At 34.4% G+C, this 12,500-nt stretch overlaps 1 protein-coding gene across 13 annotated transcripts in view; it reads right to left on the minus strand.

Annotated features, from left to right (window-relative positions):
- slc29a1a (solute carrier family 29 member 1a) overlaps positions 1-12,500 on the minus strand; it is a 378,565-nt gene that overhangs the window by 351,871 nt on the left and 14,194 nt on the right. For 3 of the 13 annotated variants that reach the window (XR_015505282.1, XR_015505284.1, XM_087278159.1), the window contains exon 1: positions 6,579-6,648. The exons of 7 other annotated variants lie outside the window; for them this stretch is intronic. The gene's annotated coding sequence lies outside the window, so the exon portion shown is untranslated. Of the gene's footprint in view, positions 1-6,578; positions 6,767-12,500 lie in introns of those variants that run through there. 3 more of the 13 variants (XR_015505283.1, XM_087278164.1, XM_087278162.1) reach the window with 3 other exon arrangements.

A 12,500-nucleotide genomic window follows, 5' to 3' on the forward strand; every position in this document is an offset into this window, starting at 1 on the left:
AGCGGAGATGAAAAAAAGATGGAAATGATCGAACCTAAAGCGGGTGTTGTCGCCGCGCGCGTGCTGAATAGCGGTGCTGTCGCGCGCGTTCTGATCAGCTGTGTTGTGGCGCGCGTATTGTAAAGCGCCGAGGGGGGGTTGAGCGCGCATACTCAAGAGAGGTGTTATCGCGCGCCTACTGAAGGGCTGGACTGGACGGAGGTTGTGTCGCGTCGCGGGGGCACTTTTGATCGTTTTGGAAGGGCATTTTCTATCCAAGACTAAAAAGGGCATGTGCACTGCACAGGTTGAGCCCTATGTGTGCACGTGCCTGCAAGTTGGGGAATACAACTAAAAACAGTCATGGGGACTGCAGAAACACAGCACACTGTTCAGATTGATGCAGACATTGACTTGTACCGCAAAGAGATCTCTATCTCACTCATGGTTTGTCCTCTCAAGTGGGGGAAAGACAATGCACAACGTTACCCCACTGCTGTCAACATGGGCCAAGTCATATCTCTCTTGTCCCAGAATCCTCAGTCCCAAATGAGAGGGGTTTTTTCTGTTGCAGGGGACATTGTAAATACTCAGAAATACCAGCTTTTACCAGATTATAGTTATATGATAATTTTCCTTTAAACCCATCTCTATCTAAGTGAGTGATTAAATGTTGAATGTGATGAGTTTTTAACAATACTAAATTGAAACTTTATTTTTTTACATGGTTTAATAATTTTTTGTTATTAAAATTGAAGTTCCTGTTTCAAAGCTAACAGATAGATGGCTAATTTGTATGTCATTGACACTTTTGGCACTTTTTTGGGAGTATTTTCAAAAGTTTTTTTTTTCCTGTAAATGATTCAATAAATACCGTACCGTGACATTCATACCGAGGTATTACCGTACCGTGAAATTCTGATACCGTTACATCCCTAATATATATATATATATATATATATATATATATATATATATATATATATATATATATATATATATATGTATTGTAAGAATTGAAATATTACAAATATTTTTGATGTCTTTGACAATTCAAAACATGAGCTGAAGACAGGGCCAATGGACTCCACAACCCACCAGGGGGGAATGCGTGAAAAACCAGTTCCAGCTGCATTTGCATCTGAGTATGCTGAAAACTCAGCTTCATCCCCCCAACTCACGCATATGGTCATTTTAATGTTTGAATGTTCTAAATTAACCAAACTGACTTTAACTATCATGTTTGATATCATTTGAAATGTCTCAGTGCGATTGGTACAATGGTCTCATTCTCTCAGAAATAGACATAATCAAAACAATAAATATATAACTTCAGGCATCTTTTGAACCACTGTGAAGGGTGTGACTTTTATATACACACACCCCCTTCCTTGAGGGAATTCTTGGATTATTTAAGGTAAGGCCTAAGAAAGACTCAGGGCGATTCTGCCTAACCAGATCAGCCCATAACATGGCTTGCACCATGTTATGTATATTACAAAGTCAGGAATGCATCTTTTTCATCTTGGATTTATCTTTGATAATTTGATGTTTTGTATTGATCGTTTATGAATTGACTGATTGAATTGGCATAATACATTTACCTGACTAATAAATTGTTATGTTTTGAATGATTCAAACAGAGTTCGTGTTATTATCACTGATAAATGTTGTTGTCCATAGCACTACAAGCCACTGTACAGGTTAGTAACGGACTAAAACATGTTAGACGGAGCAGCGTGGCACGCTAAACAATGTTGTTAGAGATCCGACTAACAAATTGGCATTTATTCATGTATACTTGGACTGTAAAAGGCCAACTATTTAGAACAACAAAATATTGTTGAAACTACTTTAAATGTGGATATTTAGGCCTTCATCTACAATAGTATAATCCTGCGCGATTATTATTAAAATACTTTGTCTTGAATTAGTAGATAACAGATCTATGGGGACCACATAAAAAATCTCAAGTAAGTAGTGTTCTGCCTTTTTAGGAGAGTGGTTAATCGCCTCTGTTTAATGACCAAGACTGACAAGCTTGTATTAAGAGATTGTATACCCGGCCGGTGCAAGACTCGAGATGCTATCGGAATCTGAGTAAATGAGAATAAGGTATAATAACAAATCAAAAGAATATTCAATCATAATCTAAAATAATGTGAAAGGAAACAAAATAACCTTCTCAATGTTTTATAATTGGAGTCAGATAAAACGAGGATAAACATATTAATATTCTAAACCATCTCATACTAAAATTGGAGTCAGATATGAGTTAAGTTTAATATAAATCAACATTGTGCACTGAAAAGACCGAACATGCAGTGAACCTTCATCCACCATTGGATACCGTCATTGGACCAACTGGCTGGACCCTACAGTATATATATATTGTAAAACGTCACACATTTACATTTTTTGCAACAAATGTTTCTTGTTTTAACCTTATCTTGTGTCATTTCTCTTTTCTGATAACTTCATATATACTTAAGGGGTATTTGTGCTGGACAATGAGGAAGAAACTTGACATTTTCATTTAAAAAGAACCTTCATGAGGGAAGAACCAAACTAAAGCTTAACTTCTGCTCTCCTCAGTGCAGATTGAGAAATGCAAATGTGATAGAGAGATGTTTTGAGTTCCAGTGTAACATTGATAAAGAAGAAAGGTAATGCTTTAGGAACACAATTCCAGCAGCACAATCAACCACATGCAGAATTTGCAAAGTCACAGCCAACAACAGCACCAATGACTTTCTAAAGTCAATACATCACATGACTTTTGCCCTCCAGGCCTTTTCTGCAGAGAAACACAATAGCCTGACTCTAATAAGGTTAATCTTATGACCCACCATTTAAACCCAGCAGACCTCGACACGTCAGAAAAATCAAACATCCTTCATGCTACATCTACTAAACTGTAAGAAAAAAAAAAAAAAAAATTCTGGTAATTAACAGTTTCTGTACTTTGTGATACACAAGGGTTTTTCGTTTATTTATGTTTGTGAATTGGATTATGGGATGATGATGATGATGGCTGCTCTGTCAACTTCTGATGTCGAAAATTCATCTTTACACTACCAGATAAAAGTCTTGTCGTCGACCCCAGTTGTACGAGCAACAAATAAAAACTTGACTTCTAGTTGATCATTTGGGAAAGTGTCAGAAGGTGGATTTATCCGGTGAATAATCTGTTGAGCTGCATCTCAGTCAACACAAATACTGCAGAAGACCTATTGGAACCAGCATGGACCCAAGATTCTCACAGAAACCAGTCAATTTGCTGAGGGAAAAATCATGGTTTGGGGTTACATTCAGACAGTATGGGGGTGTGCGAGAGATCTGCAGAGTGGATGGCAACATCAACAGCCTGAGGTATCAAGACATTTGTGCTGCCCATTACATTACAAACCACAGGAGAGGGCAAATTCTTCAGCAGGATAGCGCTCCTCATCATACTTCAGCCTCCACATCAAAGCTCCTGAAAGCAAAGAAGGTCAAGGTGCTCCAGGAATGGCCTGTCCAGTCACCAGAAATGAACATTATTGAGAATGTCTGGGGTAAGATGAAGGAGGCATTGAAGATGAATCTAAAGACTCTTGATGAACTCAGGGAGTCCTGCAGGAACGCTTTCTTTGCCATTCCAGATGACTTTATTAATCAGTGATTTGAGTCATTGCAGAGATGTATGGATGCAGTCCTCCAAGCTCATGATGGAGTCAGACACAATATTCATTCTGTTTGCACTGCAGCATGACTTTATATTCTATACTGGACATTATTTCTGATCAATGATGAGACTTTTGTCTAAGCCAAGTCAGACCTTACTGTCCTAATGAAATCATTAAAAATCAAGACATGATCATATTTTATTTTGGTCAAATAAGTGTAATCTAGAGGCCTTTGCCTTTCATATAAGTCACTTCTGATATCAAATAATCAACTAGAAGTCGAATTTTTATTTGTTGTTTCTAAAACTAGCAACAAGACTTTTGTCAGGTTGTGTACAGTCACAAATTGACTTTTATTAAAATTTAGTAGTTATAAATAATATAACGTGTAAGAAATAATATATTGCGAGGCAGTGGCGCAGTAGGTAGTGCTGTTGCCTCACAGCAAGAAGGTCGCTGGTTCGAACCTCGGCTCAGTTGGCATTTCTGTGTGGAGTTTGCATGTTCTCCCTGCCTTCGCGTGGGTTTCCTCCGGATGCTCCGGTTTCCCCCACAATCCAAAGACATGCGGTACAGGTGAATTGGGTAGGCTGAATTGTCCGTAGTGTATGAGTGTGTCTGGATGTTTCCCAGAGATGGGTTGCGGCTGGAAGGGCATCCGTTGCCTAAAAACTTGCTGGATAAGTTGGCGGTTCATTCCGCTGTGGCGACCCCGGATTAATAAAGGGACTAAGCCGACAAGAAAATGAATGAATGAATGAATGAAATAATATGTAAAGTTTTACTAATTTCGAGAGAAGCATGTGATATGATTGATCACAGCTGGTCTTTTGTCTGCAATCACTAGTAAGCCAATCAGATCATTCCAAACTCACTATAAACACCAGTGGCAAAGCGGACGGGCCCGCAGGGCACGCACCGCGGGGGGGCCCCGCGTGATTAGGGGGCCCCACGTCGTCGCGATTTTTAATAATTGAAAATCCAGGAACCGCAATAATCAAACTCTTGGGAACAACTGTGGTCGGAACCAAAGTTTACAGAACTGTGTTCTCTGAACTCCGCTCAGGCGGTGGACTACTTCATTCTGATTGCTTGCCGCCGAACCGCGTCATAGCCAATGAAGACGCGCCGCTGTTTCTCGCTGCCGGTTCTCGTTAAAAAATGAATGACTTCTGGCTACTTTGACGCTCTCGCCACTTTCGGTTTGTGATCGCTCCTCAGTTTGTGAAGGATTCCCCGCGTTGTCACGCCACTCCGCCTCCTTTCCCCACTCCTCAATTTGTGACATAGATATATACACTAGATATCGCATAGGGACACTGAGCATGTGTCTATAGCGCCGCCACATTGGTACAGTGCTCCCAGGACAAATGTCATTCAACCGCACTAGTCAAGACAGTGTTATTACGTGAAGATACAGGACTTAAGCGCCGTCTACGAGTGTAGTAACGAGCAAACAAAGAAAACAAAGCACAAAGGCAGAACATTGGACTAAGTTTTTTACGTTTTTGTATGTTTTGAAATTTGTGCTAAACAGGTAATGTTATTGATAATAATAGCTGTAGTCACTTACTGCATTCACCATAAGGCAAAGCAGCACCAACTCGCACTAAACACTCGGTTTATGCTAGGTTTGTTGAATAAATCAGCAAACAATGCAAAAGAAATATGACAAAGAGATGATGTGGTGCCAGAAACTTGTATTATTGTCGGCTAGTGAACGAGTCGTTCATAAGGGTGATTCATTCACAAACGAATCGCTCCCTCCGTCAGTATGAGAAGTGAAAGCAGGAGAGGAGGTGTATTTCAGCACATGATTAGATCAAATTTAACAGGGAGAGTGAATAGTACATATACATACGCACAAACACAAGCTTTTTGTCAGGAATGCCCGTGCGATAAGTGATCCATCAATGTAGAAAAGTGATGTCAAATAAAAATTTTCATCATTAAAAAAAAATGCATACTAACATCCAGGAAAACTCCCGATCATAGACATATGTGTATATCTATGTGTATATCTCCCCCCCCCCCCCCCCCCCGCCTTCAATTGGGGGCCCCGTCGGTGATCCCTGCAGGGGGGCCTCCGCATTTTGCTCTACGCCACTGATAAACACCCTGACTAGCAATTCTCCCTCATCTTTTATTTTTTTAAGATTTATTTTTGGGCCTTGGTGCCTTTATTAGATAGGACAGTATTGAGACAGGAAGCAAAGTGGGAGAAAGAGAGGGGGGTAGGGTTTAGAAATGTCCTCACACCAGGATTCAAACTCCGGACGCCCTGACATGCTACTGCACCATACGCTTACCACTAGGCTATTGCGCCGACCATCTTGGTTTTTTAACTTCCTGATCTCGTGTACCCCCTCACATGCCCATTGACCTGGCGGGAGCCCTGGGCTCAATTATCTCTGAGCTCAGGGCTCTCTCCTGGGACAGCATGCCAAACCTGCTATTATTATCAAGCAATATCGCAGTGTCAACTCTAGAAATAGAGAAAAAAGTCTGTAAAATAAGTCAGAAAATGTTCTGGCAGTTTAATACAAGGTTTTTGTAGCATATTATGCAACACCAAACCAGACAATATATCACTTTAAACTATTAAAATGTTCATAAAAGTCACTTTATCAAACCTTCTCAAGGTTATTAGTTGTTGGAAGAAATCTCAAGGGCCCATAACGCAATTCAAAAGCATAAATAAACAGGGAAAAATAGCTAAATAAAAACATGAATCACAAAATACGGAGAAATGCTAATTTATGGCTATTTCTTGTACAGTGTAGAGGTAATGACCTCTGAAGATATAATGCAAAAACACATTAAAACCAGATCATTTACTAAATACAGGGAATTTTACCTGTAATATATTACATAATAACCACATTTCCGTGAAAGCTTGAGTTAAACGTGCAGCATGTCCTGTTTTCTTACCTGAGGTTAGTGTTCAGTACAGTATGTGAGCGCTGTCACAGTGTTATGGCTCTTATTTCTCTTCTCCAATAAAGCCAATAACATGAGCTGCTGTCTGGAGTCACAGCCAAATTACTCACAGCCCGTGTCCATTTAAAGGGGATTCGATAAGCGCAAAATGTGAATGCTGTTTTCCACATAATCAATGTCTGTTTGGACAACATAAAGGAATTAAGTTAACTTATTAGTTTTTACAAATTTAAGTAGAACGAACAAAAAATAATTAAGTTGTCTGCTAAAAAAAACTTAAGAATTGAGTTGTTTCAGGTCATTTTAAATAAGTAGTTTGAAGAGACATCGAGCACCATTTCTTTGAGTGTAATATAAACAAGACAAATATGGTTTATTGGATTAATCAGAAAAATAGAGCTTGGTTTGAAACAAAACCTCAGATACACCATGTTCAGAATGAAAAGCGCATGATGTGATTATTATTATTATAATTTTTTAGCGGTGCATCTTATTTTTCAAATATTTTTAAATATATAACCATACATGAAACAATTGAATGCGGTAGATTATACATTTTTATTTATACATTTGAAAAAGTATTTTATTATTACTATTATTATTGCTTTTAAATATATTATAAAACATATTATACCTTTTTAAAATACTATACTTTATTATTATTATTATTATTATTATTACTTTTATTAAAAATAATAGTATTAAAATATTGCTTTATTATTATCATTATTATTATCAGTTTATTGACTATAAAAAAAATTCTCACCATGCATGAAAAACTTGGAATGCCCTAGTTTGTAAATTTTTTAATTAAACTTTATATTATTATTATTATTATTATTATTATTATTGTTATTATTATTATTATTATTATTATTATTATTGTTGTTGTTGCTTTTAAATATATTCTAAAATACATTTATAACTTTTATAAAAACTATAAATTATTATTATTATTAAAAAAAAAAAAATAGTACTAAAAACGTTTTTATTGTTGTTTCCTAGTGTTGGGTTGCAGCTGGAAGGGCATCCGCTGCGTAAAAGATATGCTGGATAAGTTGCCGGTTCATTCCGCTGTGGTGACCCCAGATGAATAAAGGGGCTAAGCTGAAGGAAAATGAATGAATGAATAAATGAATGAAAGAATGAATGAATGAATGAAATGGCTTATTTCAGAAAAAGAGAGTGTATATATATATAAATATATATATATATACATATATATATTACAAAACAATTATACCTTTTATAGTTCAATATTATTATTATTATTATTATTATTAAAAAATGATAATGATACCTAAAATATTGCTTTATTTTTATAATTATTATAAGCATGCACGAAAAACTTGTATTGCACTAGAATATGATTTTTTTATTTAATTAAAAAAATGTATTGTTGTTGCTTTTATATTATATTTTATATTATATTATTACTCTTGCTTAATATATTTTGAAACATAATTAGACATTTTATAATACTATATTATAGTTTTTTTGTTGGTTTTAAATATATTATAAAACATAATTATATCTTTTATAATATATTATTATTATTATTATTATTATTATTAAAATAATAGTATTAATATACTTTTTATTATTATTAGCAATATTTATTGGCTATAAAAATGTTTCCATGTTCCTTTGCAATATAAAGTCCATACTTCAATATTTTTTATGGCAATAATTAAAATGACTAAAAAACATTTTTATATTTATGATATTATGTATTTTAAAATATATTCTTTAAAATATATCATATATTTTTAAATGTGTGTGTACTATCTTAAATCTCCATATTTAAAATTATTATATTTTATATTTTTAATATTTTTATATAAAATATAAATAAATAAATTACTTAATTAATATACACATTATATATATTTTTATAACTTTATATTTTATATTTACATATTTTTACATATTTATATTAATTAATTATGAATTAATTTATTTATTCATTCGTTTATTTGTGAATTTTTTTATGCACTAATGTGAATTTAAAGCCAAAAAAAGTGTGTAACTGTCATAAAAATGACTGGTTTCATCATCCTTAATCTGCTTATATTCCTCCAAACTCGCCGCCCCGTCCGCACTCTTGGCACACCAGATGAACTACACAAACTTTGGAAAGTTTTACAGACATTTATTCTGAATCATGCTTTTCACTCATGACTGGACAGTGGACACAGTGTGCCGGCTGTTGGAAAACAATCACAAACGAGACTCAAAATTTACTCTGGAGCATCTGGACCTGCTTTAATTGGTTGTGGAATGATGGGAATGTTTAATCCCATTTACTGACTAAGAACAAAAACCCCTAACCAGGGGTCAAATCTAAATACTACTGGGCTTCCTGAGGAAAAGCGGGTTAGGCTATTAGAATTCGATGAAGGTAAAAATAAGTGATGCACCATTCTAGATGATCAATGGCTGATTCTGATGAACTTGCTTGTCTCTAAAGGGATAGTTCACCCAAAAATGAAACGTTACTCATGATTTACTCTCCCTCAAGTGATTTTTACGCTATACGAGTTTCTGTTGAACGCAAAATAAACTATTTTGAAGAAAGCTGAAAACCTATAACCATTGACTTCAATAGGGAAAACGTATACAATTGAAGTCAATGGTTACACGGTTGTAACATTTTTTTAAATATCTTCTTTTGTATTCAACAGAAAGAATGATTTATAACAAGTAAAGGGTGAGTAAATCATGACAGAATGATCATTTGTGGTCTTTAATCGTGATTTGGAGCAAAAAATGTATCTGGCTTGTCTATCCATGAATTAATATTATATGAAAAGATAAATATTCAATAAACTCAATCATTCATTCATTCATTCATTCATTCATTTTCCTTCAGCTTAGTCCTGTTATTCATCAGGGATCGCCACAGCGGAATGAACTGCCAACTTATCCAGCATTTGTTTTACACAGCGGATGTCCTTCCAGCTGCAACCCGGTACTGGGAAACACCCATACACACTCATTCACACACTACAGCCAATTTAGTTTATTCAATTCACCTATAGCGCATGTATTTGGACTGTGGGGGAAACCAGAGCACTCAGAGGAAACACACGAGAACGACATGCAAACTCCACACAGAAATGCAAACTGACCCAGCCGGCTCTTGAACCAGCGAGCTTCTTGCTGTGAGGCGACAGTGCTAACCACTGTCACTGTCAATGAGCCATTTTAACATTCAATGACAATGATATTTGGCTGCTTTTAGGTTGTGTTGGAAAGTGACCAAAATCCAACATTGAGCCAACATCTTAAACCAACGTCAAGTTGACGTTTAATACTGACATTTATTCGTCAGGTATGGCAACCAAAATCCAATGTCTGATAGAAGTCATAGAGGTAATGATGACCCCCCAACGTCAAGCTGTAACATCATCATGATATTTGGTTGCATAAGTTGTGCTGGAAAGTGACAAAAATGCAACGTCTATCCGACGTTGGACACTGACATCAGTATGACGTTAAGTTCTGACATCAACCTGATTTTCATTTCCACCCAAAATGCAACAACCCATGACATTGGGGTACAACGTCAATCTGACATCATGTTGATGTTTTGTGCCTGCTGCATGGGTAATTGTTTTAAAAACAACAGGTTTAATTGTTTTTTAAAGTAAAGTCAACTAATTGCATTAAAATTAACACATTTACTCATTTTTTAAAGTAAACTAATAGTATTAAAAGCAACGAATTTACAAACTATTTCAAATGAAATCAACTAATTTCACTGAAAGCTAAAAAAGTAAGGTCACTGATTTTAAAAGCATTGGCTTTACTCACTTTTTTAATTAAAGTCAACTAGTCGCTTTAATATCAATTTACTCACTTATTAAGTCAGCTAATCACTTTAAAATCAGCGAGTTTACTCACTTTTTCAAGTAAAGTCAACTAGCCTCTTTAATATCAATTTACTCACTTTTTAAAGTCAACTAATCACTTTAAAATCACAGAGTTTATTAACTTTTTAAATTTAAGTCAACTAATTGCATTAAAATCAACACGTTTACTCATTTTTTAAAGTAAACTATTATTGAAAGCAATGAATTTACAAACTATTTTCAGTAAAATCAACAGTAATTGCACTAAAAGCTAAAAAGTAAGGTCAACTACTGATTTTAAAAGCATTGGCTTTACTCACTTTTTCAAGTCAACTAATCGCTTTAATATCAATTTACTCACTTTTTAAAATCAACTAATCACTTTAAAATCACAGAGTTTATTAACTTTTTCAATTAAAGTCAACTAATTGCATTAAAATCAACGCGTTTACTCATTTTTTAAAGTAAACTATTTTTGAAAGCAATGAATTTACAAACTATTTTCAGTAAAATCAACAGTAATTGCACTAAAAGCTAAAAAGTAAGGTCAACTACTGATTTTAAAAGCATTGGCTTTACTCACTTTTTTAATTAAAGTCAACTAGTCGCTTTAATATCAATTTACTCACTTTTTAAAGTCAACTAATCACTTTAAAATCACAGAGTTTACTAACTTTTTCAATTAAAGTCAACTAATTGCATTAAAATCAACACGTTTACTCACTTTTTAAAATCAACTAATCACTTTAAAATCAATTTACTCACTTATTAAGTCAACTAATCACTTTAAAATCAGCGAGTTTACTCACTTTTTCAAGTAAAGTCAACTAGCCGCTTTAATATCAATTTACTCACTTTTTAAAGTCAACTAATCACTTTAAAATCACAGAGTTTATTAACTTTTTAAATTTAAGTCAACTAATTGCATTAAAATCAACGCGTTTACTCATTTTTTTAAATAAACTATTATTGAAAGCAATGAATTTACAAACTATTTTCAGTAAAATCAACAGTAATTGCACTAAAATCTAAAAAGTAAGGTCAATCACTGATTTTAAAAGCATTGGCTTTACTCACTTTTTAAAGTAAAGTCAACTAGTCACTTTAATATCAATTTACTCACTTTTTAAAGTTAACTAATCTCTTTAAAATCAGCGAGTTTACTCACTTTTTTAATTAAAGTCAACTAATCACTATAAAATCAGTTCACTCACCTTTTTAATTAGTCAACTAGTCGCTTTAAAATCGGTGGGTTTACTCACGTTTTCAATTAAAGTCAACTAATTGCATAAAAATCAACGCGTTTACTCACTTTAAGTCAACAAATTGCTTTACAGTTAACACGTTTACTCACCTTTTAAATTAAAGTCAACTAATTGCATTAAAAACAAAAAAGTAAAGTCAATTAATCGCTTTAAAATCAATGTGTTTACTCACTTTAAGTAAAGTCAACTAAAAGGGTATATGCACAGCTAATGTTTTTTCCCCTACCAATAATGTGACTTTCTTCAACTTCATAAGGTTCTATGTAAAGCATCGATGTTGTAATGTAATTAAAATATTATCTGTTAAATAGACTTAAGCATTCATTTAGTTGTTCAAGTGTAAAGTGAAATAAAAGAAATTAAATGACGCCGTCAGTACCAGCAGGATAGCTCAGATACTTCATTGAAAATACTGGGGTATGATAAATGTCCATATTTTAAAGAGATGGCACAAAACAATGTAATTTAATGCAATGCTTCTACATTCTAACACCCACTTTATATCATATTAAACATGCAGTGAAGATCAGGGATTTTTAAATAAAACAGACGTGGAGATTTTGTGTGCCTTTTTTCTCTGTGAAGCAGCTTTAACACAGTTTGCATTGTATAAAGTGCAATAGAAATACTAAGACTTGAACTGAAATAGATATTGGCTTTTGTAGGAGTGGATAAACTCTGACTCCAGCATAGGGTTAAACACATTACAGCGGTACATCATGAGACTCAACATCATGAGTTTCACATAAAGAGCCTCTTTAACTGTTATCACAATCTGTCTGCTCTCGAAAAAT

The sequence above is a fragment of the Danio rerio genome, chromosome 13, assembly GCF_052040795.2.
Source record: "Danio rerio strain M-AB ecotype USA chromosome 13, GRCz13ab, whole genome shotgun sequence".
NCBI lineage: Eukaryota > Metazoa > Chordata > Actinopteri > Cypriniformes > Danionidae > Danio > Danio rerio.